A 16,399-nucleotide genomic window follows, 5' to 3' on the forward strand; every position below is an offset into this window, starting at 1 on the left:
TTAAAACTAATATAATCAGGAAGGCAAAGGAAACACTAAAGATCAAGTCTCAGTTTCTACAGCTTCCAAATTTTTGTATTATTGCTACTCAAAAGACTTCCTTCCTTCCTTCTAAGGTAAGGAATGTCTACTCAAAATGAGTAAGTAGCATTGGGGCAGCTAGTTGGTGTAGTAGACAGAGCACCAACTCTGAAATCAGAAAGACCTGAGTTCAAATCTCAATTTAACACTTCCTAGATGAATAATCCGGAGCAAGTCACTTAACCCCAATTGCCTCAACAAAACAACAAAACAAAATAAAACAAAAAAAGAGTAGCATTCACCCAGGAAAAACTGAGTTGGAAAAAGAAGGAAATATACTATTCTCATACATTTTCAACTTCAAGGTAAATATAATAACTGAACGATAAACCAGTAAATGGATTTCATACAAAAGAAAATAAAATAACTCAACACCCATGTTTACTGCAAGGAAAAGGCTCCGCTCACCTCTTTATTCCACCTCTCCAGCCATCTGCTCTTGAGTTTATAGAAATGCTTCAGTTTCACAAAGGCCATTGTGATCACTTATATACTAGCCACTTTTATATTAATTTGTAGTTGATTTAAAAGAAAATTCTATGGGCAATATTTCCCATGTTCATGAAGCCTATGGTACAATCACTCTCTAATGAGGAGGCAATTAGACCAAGAGAAAGCATAGATTTGGCATTGCTCCTGAATAAAATAAATATCAAAAGCCCTTTAAACAATCTCTGAAGCCTATGCTTCTACTGTAAATAACTGTTAACAGCTACCTTGTACCTTGCTTTCTAAGCGTATCCTGGAACAAGCATGCTGTGCAACCTTTTCATGAATTCTATGAGCTTAAGAGAAGTCATTCACCAAGATAGAGTGCATTCAAAAATTAAACCAGACCCTTACTGGGGCAAGTATACAACCAAAATCTTTTCTTACTTTCTCTTTATTACTCTCCAATCTAGTCTTTCCTAGAGAAAAAATATTGTTGACTCAATTATGAGTTAAAACCTTTTTTCATTAAGGATTGGTTAAAATCCTGCCTTTGTCTCTACAAACACTAATGAGTGACTCCTAAATGCTAAGGAATTATACTTTGCTTTTTTGGAGTATGAAACTGAAGAGACCGCCAGATATTTGCCAAATCCCAGAGGAAGAAAAAGTCCATTTTAGTCCATAAAACCTCCCAGGAGCCAATTCCTGTTTGATGATAAATATAGTTCAGGATCAACCAAACTCCCAGTAGTTCTTCAGCGTTGGGGTGACCTGAGACTGGACTCAGAAGCTATCCACTCTAAAAGATTCTTCCAATCCCTTCTCTTTAAGGATGAAATTTCTTGGTGAAACTCCTTCTTTTGACCTGTGTAATAAATATGATATTATCTTATTTTGTTCCCCTCTCTTTCTGATTGTTTTTTCCTTTCAGGCTCCTTGTTCCACCACCCTCTATCTCTAACTATCTTCTCTATATATACTTTTCCCCTTTGCATTCTAAGCTACTCACATCTTTTCATCTGTCATCTTGGCTCAACTTAAATCTCTCTTCAGAGCTAGTCTCTCATTTCAACCTGTCTGATAGTAATCTCAATCTGGACACCTTGTCAACATTTCAAACTCTTTGTACACCCAACATCTTCCTTCTCTGCCATCCACCAACCTCTCAAAGGGGTAAGTATGTCTTCCCTTTTTGTTAACACCCGTACCACTCTCTCCCAGTCATAAAGATTCAAAATCTTGAGGGTTATTTTTTTATTTCATCATTCTCCTCCACACCCAACCAATTATTAAGTTCTATCTGTTCTATCCCTGAAATGCTACTTAAATCACTACTTGGCAAAAGCTTTCTAACTAGCTCTCCCATACTTCTAGCCTTTAACCTATTGAACACATCGCACCAGATGAATCTTCTAAAAGAAAAGCTCTGATCATACTATTCTACTACTTAAAAGCAACAACAAAATATCTCCAACAGTGTCCGTTGCACATGTGTAGTCGATCACATAAACCGCAAACTCTGTATCATGGAATTTGAAATCCTCTATGACCTGATCACAAACTTACCTTATTACCTCCTACAACTTTAGAGGTATCTTACGTTACAAACTAAATTGTTTGCCATTCCCCAAATATGACATATTCCTTCCAGTTTATCTTTGCTCAAGTTGCTCCTTCTATCTAAAAATAATAAGCTGGAATTTATAAGGGATTTAAAAGTTGACAAAGTACTTTTACATCCATTATCTCATTTGAGCTTCTGTAAAGCAGATCTGGATTCAAATTCTGATTCAGTATCTCCATGTCTAAAATAAGGTGTCTGGCATCTTATGGACTGTAAGGTTCATTCCACCTCTAAATCTATGATCCAAAGTAGGAGCTTTCAGATACTATTATCCCAATTTTACAGATGAGTTAAGTGATTTACTTGGGGTGACAAAGCTAGAGACAGAGGCAACTTTTGTACCTCCAAGCCTGGTACTGCATCACCTATGACAGTCAGCCACCCCTGTCTACCTCCATCTATCAAATTCCTACCTCTCTTTCTCAAAGCCCAGCTTAAATGCCCTTTATTTCAAAATGCCTTCTCTGATTCCCTCTATCTCCTCCCCCCTCAAGAAGATTTCTCTCTAACTTCCAACTTCACTTTGTACTCTTCTTTTGGTATGTAATATACCCTGACATTATGGTAATTTGTATACATATCCTATCTTCCCTATTAGTTTATAAACTGCATAAGGCCAATGAACCTTTATTTGTATTCCCCACAAGCCTTAGCATAGTACATTCAACAAAGGAAGAGATAAAAATATTTATTGAGTGAAAGAAAGTTGAATGACCGGAGCCCCTCTCACTGCCATGACCAGGCTAGAAATCAATAAAATTCTAGAAAGGTATTTTCCTTTGTTGTAGTTTCAATAAATCATTAGCTTAAAGTAGATGAAGCTTTTTTCTTATTTGTACCCTTTGCATCCTTCTATATTCAACATATTCTCTTCTCCCAAAGAATATTCCATAAATCCTCATAATACAGCATTCCATAGATCAAATCATGCTCCCCTAAATATAACTTCCTAGAACTAAAATCTGATTAAAAAAAACAAACATGTTACCCTCAAATTAAGATGTTAATAATGACCCAGCATACAAATTATAAAAGAGAGCTAAAGTAGTAGTGATTCTGTATCTTCATTTCATAACTATAGATTTGACATCTAGTACAGACATTCTCAATTCACAAAAAAATCAGTTCAAAAATGGCCCATATACACAAACCAGATCCTGTGGTCAGAGCCCCTGTGGTTGCTGTCCCTTTAATGACTGGAAAAACAAACATAATACAATTGGAGGTTTTGCTGAATAGATGGAATTTTCTAAAAGTTGGGGGAAGGGGAGAAATCATAAAAAGTCAAAAACATTATCAGGAGTAGACCCTTAAGAAAGAAATGCAATAGAGCTGACAATCAAAAATAAGTTCCCATGTGACACTGTTCGAAATTTCATCAATTATAGATTAAATTCAGGTTAATGAGCATTTTTTAAAAATTTTAATCATTTATACAAGGTCTCATTTACATGCTAGTTTGAATTTGTTTGATCAAATTGTTTTACTGCCAACTCCCAGCTTTTATGGACTTCTTCACAAAGGGAATGGGCATTTTCAAAGCAGGTCAGGAAAAGTATTAATTTTGAAGCCTGGAGCATATAGAGGAAGTGGGAAGAGGGAGTAAGGCAGATGTGAATGAACTTCTTCAAGAGGAAGCATAAGATCTGTGGGCACCTAGAAAAACTAAAAACTAAAACTAAAAAGCCATTTGGGTGCAAGAAGGGATTTAGGAACAAAGCAATAAGCATTATCTACTTTGAAATTTGGCCGAAATTCCTGTAATCTACATTTTGTGTTCTCAAGTCTCCATGCATACTATTTGTTCTATTATATTATGGGTTAGATAAATTTTTGTGGACCAGTGAAACAACCACATTACCAATTTAATACACAGTTTCTACAGGAAAAATATGTTCCAAGGTTCAATCAACTAATTTATAATTGAACTTGATATTCACCCTAAATTAGAAGCTACCAGTATTTATTATTTTACAGGAATCTTTCTATGAAATAGAAAAGTAGCCCTCAAATTTTCAAGGTTCATTATTATTATTTTAAGCAATAAAGTTATCAGGAGGAGTTCTGACACTAGTTAGTGTTTAAGCAAGCAAGTTAGTACAATGTTTAACATTCCAGGAAAAAAAAACGAAACATGCATCTCTAATGAAACAAATGGTAACATTTTGTGGAAGGAACTCTCATTTTCTGATGGTTATAAAATAAAGGCTTGAATTTTAAAATTACTTCTTCCAGACCCTTTTAAAAAAACATTCATGTGTAAAATAAGATGTTAAATTGTTAACTAAAACAGGGGAAATAACACAATTAGTTTAACTAGATTAACACAATTAATTTGCATAGGCTAATTATCATTTCCATAATAACGTACTAATAGACAGCATAACATAGTGGATGAAGATCCAGTCTCCCAATTATAATCCCACAATGGACAACTGCTTGTTTGTCCCTGGTCAAGTCACTTAACCTATCAATATCAATGCTCACATGAAATTCTCTTTAAGTATAAACTGCAGAACAGGTGCCAGCTTACACTGGTAGAGGAAGTCCCCTGAATGGAAATGCCTCATACCAACGAAATAACAGGTCTGCTTTTATACATACACACACACACACACACACTCACTCTCTCTCTCTTCTCTCTCTCTCTCTCTCTCTCTCTCTCTCTCTCTCTCTCTCTCTCTCTCTCTCTCTCTCTCTCTCTCTCTTTCTCTCTCTCATTTTCTCTCTCAAACTCCCTCTGTATAGCTTAAGAACCTTTTTTCCACTGTATCAAATACACATCCTCTTTATAGTGTGTTCTATCTACTTCAGATTTTCACTTGAGCCCTGTGTAATTAAATACTTAAAGGAAAAATCCACAGCACTTGGTGAAAACATTATGCAAATTTTGTCCAAATAAAGACAAGAAAATTACACCAAAAATTAGCAAACAATTTAGGAGTTTCTGATTAGCTACAAAAATTCAAAGAATACAGAATAGTATTAAGTGAAAATGAACTGAAGAATAAGATTTTCTACTCCCCTTTTTTTACACACACCAATTTCTCAACTTTCCTATTTGCTCCATTATTATAGTCATATTAAATTCTAGTACTTCACTAAGGGTAGGAGGAACTGAATATGTCAGATCAAGAAGGGAATTTGCATTTAATACAATACTTGTACTATTCCTAACTCTACTACTCAAGAGAATGAAAGAAGTAGTTAAGATAAAAATAAATCCAAAGCAAATAGACTAGCATTCCTTTTATGCTTGAGTGGGTGCTAATTGAGTATTAATTATGTAATATATATATATGCATATCTGTATGCATATATAAATTTCCCCAATAAATATATTTTAATGTGCATAAGGCCTAAATCTAAAATTTATTCAGCAAATTAACTTTCATAAAAATAACCCATCCCAAGTATGTCGCAATACTAGAATATATTATAGTAAATCTTAACATTTAAGTATCTTTGAAAAGTCTTCATTTTAAATATATAAATACAGTAGTTATAAAGATCATTATAATGGAAGATAAAAGGCAGTATGATGCCTTAGGACATTGTCTAGGTCAGCAGGCACAAAAATCCGACCTACTTTCTTTTTCCCTCCCTCCATATTCTCTCTTTACATATGTAAAGTTAATGCAACAAATTCTTCAAGCTGTTCTTTTCCTTAGTACAGATAAATAACTTCTTCCTCTAAAATATTCACAGTATAAACCCAGAAAGTCTCTAATAATAAACCAATGTGTTCGTGGCTAAAGCATAGTTTTTAAAAAATGCTCCACTAGTATTCTTTAAATAGCATCTCAAGAATAACAGCTAGTGAGGGTTCCTTTCTTAAAGAAAAAAAAAAATAGAAGGCTTATCTAAAGGATAATAGTTTTTATTTACTGATCATTCATAGGAGATAAGACTTGAAAACTAATTTAGGAGGTGATTGCTCAATTATTCTAATAATTTTCAGAATTTTGAAATAAATAAAACTAAAAACAACTGTGTTTGGATTAGGATGCTCATTATATTCATTTATCTTAGTAGTAGTATTGCAAAGAATTTCTTGGTATATGAATCTCTTCTGCAGGAGACAGGCAAAATAAAAGGGTTGGAGAAATCAATGCTTCAAAAAATATTGGTTTAGAATTTAATTTATTGTTCTTGATACAGTCACATACAACAAAAGGTCACCAAGTGTGAATAATGACATTTAACAAAGATAACTATTACCTTTACCTGAAAGGTGGTAGAAAGAATAAAAAAATGTAAAACAGGAAATCTTCCCAAAGTTCTTTGAAATTATTTCCTTTTAGAATGTTGTACTAACTGCAAATCCAAAGAGAAAGAATGCTGACCTAGCTGACAAACTGTAAAAGCATAGAAGCAATCTATTTCTATGGTAATGAACCTAAAGGCGCAAATTAAGAATATGCTTTTACACTTACACACATATACTCCTAAGAGATGAAGCACAATTCTGTCCATGAGGTACAGAAAGGGAAATGCCCAGGAATACAAAATCCACTTCTAGTAGCCCTTATATCTAAACAGAGGCAGTTCTCTTAGTCTGGGTGAAGACAATAGCCTCCACCCAAAAATAGTAGAAGCAAATCCTATAGACTCTTTCTTCAAATGCATCTACTTAAAATGCAAGGGCACAAAGGGGAAAGTTGACTGTAGGTAATTAGCAAGTTTTTTAAATCAGTAAGTTGTAGGAAGAAAAAAAATCTATAAATTGTCAGCAGACTTAATATCTACTCAGGTAATTTTGCAAATGTACACTTCTCTAACCAACAAAGCAATTAACCCTTTACTAACAGCAACCATTTGTAATCCACTCTTCAACTCCAATGTAATCTAATACTATCTCTTGAGGGGCTGCCAAAATATTTCAGAACAAGGTCCTGAGAATGTCTCCGATCTTTGTCCTTCCTAAGTTTAAAAAATGTAAATTGGGCAAGTTTCTTGATGGTTTCAGGCTATTCCAAGACGAGTTTTAGGGAATAAAAAATTAAATTGGCAACAATCCAAAATTTTTCCAAAACTCTCGGGTTTGGTAGGGTGTTAAGAGGGTCCCTAAGTCAACAAAATCATCATCTAAACTTGTTCTGTGTTTAGTGTTTAAAAATAACTAAAAGTTGGGCTGTTGGTGTCTTTTCTCCAAACTGGTTCATTAAAATGCAATCAAATGTGCTTCACCTCCTAAGACTTGCATGCTGAGTGCAGCAGCACACTGCACGAATGCTCCTAAAGATACATAAAACGATACACTAGATTTCGTGTCCTGACATCTCCAAGTGCAGATGAGCTTTCAATTTTTTTTAATGGCGCTTTAAACCAAAGCTATAATTTTCCTTAAGGAGTTAGTAGAGGAAAAAAAAAAAAACAAACAAGTTTTGGAAATGAAAAAGCTGAGGCTTTCTCGCACTTGTGCAAAAGTTTAGGGGTTTTCAGAAGCACGGTCAGGATACATTTGGAATTGCAAATCATAAGCTAAGCAGCGCTGTGGGGCAGATGCAAACATTGAGGCATGCAGAAATTTACACGGGATTCTCCCCAGCTAAAAACTGGCCGAGGAGCTCGGAGCTCCACTCCCGGCTCTCGCAGGGCAAGGCAGACAATGCGGGGACCTCTCGGCACTTGCCGCCTCTCCCCTAGTGCCTTTTTGCGCTGGATTTTCTGGGAATCACCCACACGGGCAGGATTCCGCCCTCTCCTTCCGGCAATCTGCAGCAGCAGCAGCGGCGCAGAAAGCAACTCAGCCCGTACAGCAAACTTGGAAGGGGGAGAGTTTGGGGAGCCCCTCTTAACTCAAGCGTCCACTTTCTCTTCTCCTTCTCCACCGATCCCCCAAGCACTCTCTTCCCAGAGCAGCCCCAAACCACAAACTCAACTCCGCGCCCGATCCCCTCCCGGGCCGAACAAGTGGCTCCGACTGCAGACGCGTTTGCAACCAAGAAGCTCGGAGCGAATTGGGGGAGGGGGACTCTGTTATCTAGGGGGATGAGGGGGAGCCGCGGCTTGCACACACACGCTCTGCAGAGAAGAGTTAGATACATACTTTGCAAGAGGATGCAGCTGTCTCTTTTCTCTTTCCCCGAGCTTGCCCCAACTCCGAAGTTAGTGCCAATCGCTTTCCCCCCAGCGCTCTCCGGGCAGCGGCAGCGGCGGCGGCAGCGGAGACTCCTCCTCTCCCATCGAGGGTGGGGGGGAAGGTGGTGGGAGCCTCTCTCCTCCCCCCCCTTTAGTGCACCCCCATTATCTCCTCCTCCTCCTCCTCCCCTAGTCCCTCGGGCCGGGGGCGCACGCTCTCTTCTCCGTGCCCGGCGTGGAGGCTCTCCGGCTCCCCGAGCGCGCCCCGACGGCTCTAGGAGTCCGCCGGCGCTGGGCTTGGTGCCGGAGTAAGCGAAGGAGCGGAGCGGGGCCGGCGGCAGCAGCGAAGGCAGGGCAGCGGCAGCGGCAGCAGCAGCAGAGGCAGCAGCGCCTCCCTCCCTGCCTGCCAGCCACAACCCACCCCCTCCCCCACGCCCCCGCTCCCCCCCTCCCCCACCCGCTCCCTCCCTCCCTCCCGCTCTCTCGCTCCCCTCCGCCTCCTCCTCCTTCACCCCCCTCTCTAGCTGTCACATTGGGAGATTCCGCTCTTGCTACATTTGCTGCTGCTCCGTCTTCCTCCCACACACGGCCCGTGTGACGCAGATCCTGGCGTGGGCAGCCGCAGGGGCGGGGGCGGCTGCCGCTGAGGCTGAAGCTGCCCTCTTCCCCCCACCCTCCCCGCCCCCCACCATTTCTCCTTGGCTTTCCCTTGCAGTCTCCTCCCCTCCCCGGAATAGCGAGTACCACCTATCGCACCCCTGAAGGGAAGGACCGAATGAGACGCCCTGGGAGGAGAAGAGCTCCAGCTCCCACTCCCACACCCACTGCCGAGGCGACTCCCGCTGCTGCTGAAAAAGAGGAAGGGGGGAGGGAGGAGAAGAAAAAAGGAGAGAAGGAGTGAGAGAAGAGTTGTTGCCTCAGGCCCGGACCTGCAGCTGCTGAGATGAAAAGGGAAAATTTGCACTGCATTTTTTTAATTGTCTTAAACTCCTGAGGTTTGCAGTGACTTTTCTAAGAGCACGCCCTGTCAAATCCTCCTTCCCAGAGGTGAAGGGAGGGGTGCACTTCACCCCCCCCACACACACACATATACACACACACCTCAAACACAAACCCCACACAAATCTCTAATCCTCCGGGATGGAATCTCCCTTCCTCCCAAGGCGGAGGTGAGCGGGCAGTTCCTGAGAGTTGTGCCAAGTTCTCGGACAAAACCGTGCTCTCTTTTTTTAAGCGATCACAGTGAACCCTTCCAGCCGGGAAACAAGCTTCAGCGATAAAGAAGGGCTGGGGGGGGGGGGGTGGAACGGAGTGGCAGGTGGAGGGCAGTGAGGTTGTGGATGTGGCTGGAGTAAGAGCAGGCAATCCATTTGATCCGCCCATTAAGAACTCTAACCACTCTTTGACTCTCGAGTGACATACACTTTTTAAGAGAAAAACAAACTCGTGTTTGGAGCCGAAGATAACATTTCAGCCTTCTTACCCTTAATGAAAATCCTGCCTTTCACTCTCCTTGCTAATGTTTCTGCATTCATGCTTTAGAATCTGATGGCACGGTATGTGGGAAGTGTTAAAGATAGAATTTCCTACGCCCCTCCGCAGAATTTTTTGTTTTGATTTGATTTTTGTAAACTTTCTAACCAAAGACAAGATTAAAATACCACTGACTGCATATTTCTGGTGCTTTAAAAAAAGATTGAAGACAATGTCTATGATGTTTTCCTCCTCTGACAAAATAGGAAAATGAAATAGTTTCTGAACTCCATGGTTAGAAGTGCTCCTTAAGCTAAAAAGGCATTATTCGAATATGAAACCACTGCACTTGCAGGTAGAATCCTGTTTTAACAAATACCATTAAAACATCCATTTTTTTATGAGGCCATTTCCACGTCCTGGCTGACAGCCCATACTAAACCTGCTTTGTTGATGTGGATAAAAAGAATTCTTTTGAAAGAGAAATTCTGCATAAGAGATCTTAATGTGGAAACTTCGCTTTGAAAAGACCATCATTAAAAACAGTTTTTCTACAAAACAAAACAAAACCAACGGTAGAACAGGATAATGAAACAATGGAGGAATCATAACTAGATTTAGCTTCTTTTTCCAGTGTTTGTGGGAGGTTCAAGGAATGGCAGCTTTTGTCTGGAGTAATTGAGTTGATACTGCACAGGAGACAAGATTGCTTATTTTCTGACACTCTTCTTCAGCGGGAGAAACCCCTTCCTAGAGGTTACAGAACAAACCAGATTCTAGCACTCAATCTCCTTGGTTTCCTTTAGCTTCCTTAATTAGGCACTTAATTACAGCTATGGTCATCTAGTTAAGAAGGAAGTCTATTTTTGTTACCTTTCCGTTCCATATACTCTAACGTTCAGGTTTATTTTAAAATAAAGAAAACACCAACAAATTCTTGGGTGGATTGGAAAGTTATAGGTTAACATGTCTCTTACCCGAAGAATTACAAAGAAATGGATATGTGGTTTCTTTCCTCCAGTCCCCTGAAAGCCTCAGGTTTAATTCAGATCACCAAGAAGAAAACAACTTTCTTTTTTATCAGAATGGACTTGTCAGACTCAAAAGAAGCTACATGAAATTTTCTTTCTAGGTATGAATGTGCCTAGTCTTACTGTATGCATGATTCCTAAGTACAAATGTGTCTGGGCAGGTTCCTTTTTTTTTTTTTTCTTATGATAAATTGCACCTAAAGGTAAATGTACTGTCTCTAGAAGTTTCTCCTTGGTATTCATACATACTAAATTCCCCTCACATCAATGGACACAAATGGAGATTACATTGTTTTAAAGGAATGAAGATAGATGTTACAATTTTATTTTTGAGTCATACTTGCCTTAAAATAGATCTACCAAATGTTTTCTTCTAAAACCAAAGAATATTAAAATACAAAATCTAAGTAATTACAACAGGATAGCTAAATGATACAATGCATAAAGTACTAGGTCTGGAGTCAGGAAGACTCATCTTCCTGAGTTCAAATCTGACCTTAGATACTTATTAGTGGTGTGACCCTGGGAAAGTCACTTAACTTTGCTTCAGTTCCTTCATGTGTAAAATGAGCTGGAAAAGAAAATGGCAAACTATTCTAGTATCTTTGCCAAGAAAACTCCACATGGGGTCAGAATCAGATATGACTGGGGAAAAAAATGACTAAAATAAAACTTTACCTTAAAAAAAAAAAAAAAAAAAGATAGAACATATATGCCATGATATGGTATCTAGCACTTGGTGAAAAATATAGTCTCTAAAGCAGAAATTAAGGCAATGATAGAAAATTTTCAGATTAAAGAATATTTCTTCTTATTAATCCAACATCTGGAAAACCTCACTATTTGTAAAGAATACCTTTTACTTTTGAATTTTATCCTGTATCTCCTCCATGATGGGGGCAAACAATTTTGGTGATAAATGAAATTATATATGTATATATATTTTATACACTTTAAAGTGCTATATAAATATGAGCTATCATTATTGTATTATGACTAACTTGATATTAATAATCAAAGAATCCCTGAACAAATTTATCTCCATGGTTACATCTTTCAAGTAATCTCATATGATATTAACATGTAGGAGAGACTCCTTGTCTAAGAAGAGAGCTTTTAAGGAGGTATTTTTCTTTTTTCTAGTCAACAAAAAATAAGTACAATGGGATCTTCTATTCTCTACAGCTTTTCAGTAAGTTGTGTATAGTAAAGATGCAATGTGCTATAAAATATCATTAACAAAAGCTTTCTTCAAGAATGTCCTCAATAAGAGTATGGCTAATTCTTGTAAGAATTTTACAACAATGGGAAAAGTAGATATATATATATATGTTAGTAGTTATTGATTTTTCTGGATTATCTTTTAAAATGTTACCTTTATTTCCCTTCCTTTCCTCACAGAGCCATACTCATAATAGAATACAAAATAAAGGAAATAAAGCCATTTAACAAAAACTAAGCAACACATTAAACAAGTCTGACATATTATGAAGTGTTCTATATCCATAACTCCTGCAAAGAAAGGAAAAAGGGATTACTTTTTTAAAAAATGGCAGTAAGATCTATGCTTTTTTTTCTAAATATTTAGTACCTTTTCCTTTTGCAAGTATCTTGAATACCTCAACACCTTCAAAATATTCCAATACAAATATCCTGAAAATATATTTAGTCCAGTGGTTCTTCCACATTTTATTTTCTTTTGTGCCACTTCTGTTTTCTTAGACAGCCCATCAAGATCTATGAAATTAAAGTCCCAACCTGGTGGTTCCAATATCTTTGATGGAGACTTTTTCCACTTTATTTTTGATCCTTTATATAGTGAAGACTTCCTGATACTTCTGTTTACAGATGAGTTGGTACTAATTGCATCAAGCCCCAGAATATCTCACTTAAAGATTTCTGTCTATTTACCCAGAGAAAATCAAATGATAGAAGAAAATAAGCATTTGTTAAGTACTTTACAAATATATCTCATTTGATCCTCACAACAACCCTGAGAAGTAGAAGTGCTATTTATTACCATTTTACAGTTGAAGAAACAGACAAATAGTAGTTAAATGACTTGCCTGAGGTCACTCAACTAGTAAATTTTTGAGTAGAATTTGAACTAAGGTCCTCCTGACACCAGGTTTCAAATGCTATTTACTATGCCACATAACTGCTTCTAGATACTAGCAGAATTAGAATTTCCTGGTAAATATCTTTCTGTGTGAAATATTAACCACATAATTTCAATGAGACATAAGAATGCTTCAAGTTAGCAAATTTCCTGTTTGACATTTTCCCGTGACCTTTCTCTGCCTTATACCTTATATTGAACATTATTTTGCATATCACTAAATAAACTTACTGTGATTTTTTTAATATTATAATTATGTATTTATGCTGCAAATCCACCTACTAGTCTATATGATAAATGACAGACTCATCTTTTTTTCCTCTCCTCACACCTAAAACAGAACTGTGTATACAGCAGATTCTTAATTCCTTTGGGAAATTACCTATATATCATTGGAATATGGAATTCCCAGGAAGGAAGATGCTCCAGTCAGGTCAGCTCCATTTCTACAACTTATTATACAATATTAGAGAGTTGCTCAATATACCTGTAAGTTAAGTGATTTGATGAGGATCATATATGTCAAAAATGGGATTTAGACCCAGATCTTGAATAGAAGACCACATCTCCTTGGTGCTTCCTAAACAAATAATTGCAGAACTAAACTAAACAAATTACTTTGTGTTTTGAGGAAACTCTGCAAATTGATTTAATTTGTAAAATCATAGTGTGTATTACCCTTGTTTTCCCAGATTGTTAAGAGTGCTGGATTTGGAATCAGGAAGACCTGAGTTCAGATACTGGTGCAGACACTTTAAGTTGTGGGATAAGTCTTTTAAAATCTCTAAGACTCAGTTTACACATCTGTAATACTCTGAAGCCCCTTTCAAATCTCAACTTATGATCCTAGACTTTAATGATATTTATAAGTGAGGGTCTTAAGAACACATTAAAAATTAGTAATAGATGAATAGAATTCACCATGTTTCTCAGGCCCCCAAAATCTCATTATTTCCAAAAGGAACAGTTAAAATTTCTAAAACATGCCTACTTAAGGTTCTTGATTGGTAAAGAAAGTAATAAAGACAAGATTCTGGACTACTAAATGCAAACTCTCCCAACTAATAATCAAATTAAATCTAAGACGTAGAAAACAACAAAATTTGATTTTCCTATAAAGTTATCCTAGTTTTCTTGACTTATCTTTTCTCTGCCTAGTTAGCAAACTATTTTTTTAGGATTTAAGGGTGGGATTTGTTTTTTCCTTCTCATAGAGTGTATGGGAGAGGCTGATAAATGTTTACATAAATATACACAGAGACACATACAAACTCTGTTTTTTATAGTCATATTTTTAAGTGGTCCTTTGGATGAATTCATGAATAGCAGGTTGCCAAGACTTATGTGGCTGGATCTTGACAATTTCCTTTTGTATTGCCATGGGAAACTGTATTCCCTCTGTATTCTGTGGCAAGTTCTAGATACAAAATAGAATTGTTTTGTTTCGGAATGAGTAGAAATCTACATAGACTAAGGCATAATATAAATTTCACCCTCATGTCAGAGACTCTTGTGATCAAAGGACCTAACTGGCAATATTTTGGAAGTTTATCACTCTCTGTAGCACTACCCAAAAAACTCAGGAAATAGGAAAAGTACAAGCCCTATCTGTTTACTACCAGCACATACTGAAAACAAGGCCCCACTTGCAAATAAATGATTCACATTATAAAATAAAATTTTATTAGCTTCAGGAAAAGAAAAACAAATCTTTGAATGAGTTCTTGGAAAATAAAGACCCTCTTCACTCATTTGTCCTCTACCAAAGATCTATATAGGGTCTCAGTCACTTTAAGGCAGGATTCCCAAAAGACATTATTTTTAATGTTCCTTAAATGTTATAATAGGGTCAGGTATACTCCAAGAGTCAGATGCTTCTTCATTGTGACTCTTGTAGTTTCACATGACAACAGTATTGTTATTAGGCCTAGCAAAAACAAATAAACAAAAAACTTCTGTAGGAATAAACTTTGAACAATATTACTCTATGCTATAAAAGCCAGCTTAGCAGAGCTGTTAGAAAGCTGACTGGCCTAAATCAGGTAGATCTAACTAACTTCAAGTTCCACTTGTCCTACACACTGGCCCTTTGGATGTGGGCTAATCACAACCCCGCTAAGGAACTTCCTAAAACTCTTAAGTTGTTGTTGTTATTGTTTTTAAAATAATGATCTGCACTGCTAAAGAAAATTACTCATTGGGAGCTCATTACATCAATAAAATCAAGATTCAGTCTATCCCTATGTGATGGGAACAATTTTCACCCACTTCAAAATGGGAGATTTCTAGGATGTTCTAATCTGACAGAAGCTATGTTTCCTCCTGTATCATAGCTTTAGTTTTATAATTCTAGGAACCTCCTTTCAATCTATTTTTCACTTCCACTTTTCCTACCAAACCCTGATGATACAAAAACTTACCCATAAAGCATGAAGTTCACCACAATTTGGCCCTCTGACTGATTGCTCCTAGAATCTCTAGAATCTGTTTTCATTCTTCTCTAAACTCATTTCCACAGGGCCTTCCTTCTCTACCATGCTTCAGGCAGAAAATAGCTGTTAATATTACCCCCTTTTCTGTTTCCCTCTGACTCCAAAAAGCTGTAGCATGGACAGTGACCACAACTCAATAAGCCATCTTGACAAATGGACTTAGCCAGGTTGAGGGTAACTCAAACATTGGTGAATTAGGAGGATATCTAAATTCAGTATGTGAAGATTTTCCCCAGCAGAATGGATGAATGAAAACAATTTGTTCCAGTGGTTGTGAAGGCAACTGAAGCAGGCTGAAGCAATTACAGCTTCATCTGACATAGAAGATGTCAAGGTCACCCACTGCATCACAGGACATTGCCGGTTTTTCTAACTTTTGTCTTGCCATGGGACTTTAATGACTCTGAGGAAAAAAAAAGAGAGAAAGAATGATGACCTTGCACAAATCTGCTTCACTTAAATCCAAATGTGTCCTCATCAAAAACCAAGATGAACAGCAACAGTAACAATAAAAGCTTGTTGAATAGATTCAAATACAGTAACTTAAATCTCATTTGTCCTTCCCTCCCCTTATAAATATAGGAATTGTGTACTTTTGCATGCTTTTGTGTATATTTTTATTTTATTTTTATTCATATATTTATTTTTATGTGCAAATTTTGTGTATTTTTTTTTTTAGGGTTTGACAAAGCAATCCAATTTTCCCCTAATTATTTTCCTTAAATTCCAAGGAATTTTATTGAGACAACTGAGTAGGATTATTCAGATCAGCCAAGATTGTGACCAGCCAAGCCTAAGGTAGAAAGTGTAGGTGGAAGAAGCAGGGTGTGTATTCCATTAGGGAACATAACTCCTTAGTTCAGAAGAAACAATCTCCCTACTGGCTACATTTATATTTTTAAAATAAAATTCATTCACATGAAACTTTGTTTTTGTAGAAAAGGACTAATCAATAAGAAACAAACAATGCCACCTACCTCCAAAAGGCATTGCTATATAAATCCTTTGTATATATCTGAAATATTAGCTGAGGAAAAAGTCCATAAGCATCTAGTTAATCTGT

The 16,399-nt window shown here is 37.3% G+C and overlaps 1 protein-coding gene across 1 annotated transcript in view; it reads right to left on the reverse strand.

Annotated features, from left to right (window-relative positions):
• The window catches only part of NAB1 (NGFI-A binding protein 1), a 57,921-nt gene extending 49,596 nt beyond the window's left edge, over positions 1-8,325 (reverse strand). The window contains exon 1 of the mRNA XM_074302842.1: positions 8,190-8,325. The gene's annotated coding sequence lies outside the window, so the exon portion shown is untranslated. The remainder of the gene's footprint in view (positions 1-8,189) is intronic.
• Between the last annotated feature and the right edge of the window lie 8,074 nt (positions 8,326-16,399).

This window comes from Sminthopsis crassicaudata, chromosome 3 (assembly GCF_048593235.1).
Source record: "Sminthopsis crassicaudata isolate SCR6 chromosome 3, ASM4859323v1, whole genome shotgun sequence".
In the NCBI taxonomy this organism is placed as follows: domain Eukaryota; kingdom Metazoa; phylum Chordata; class Mammalia; order Dasyuromorphia; family Dasyuridae; genus Sminthopsis; species Sminthopsis crassicaudata.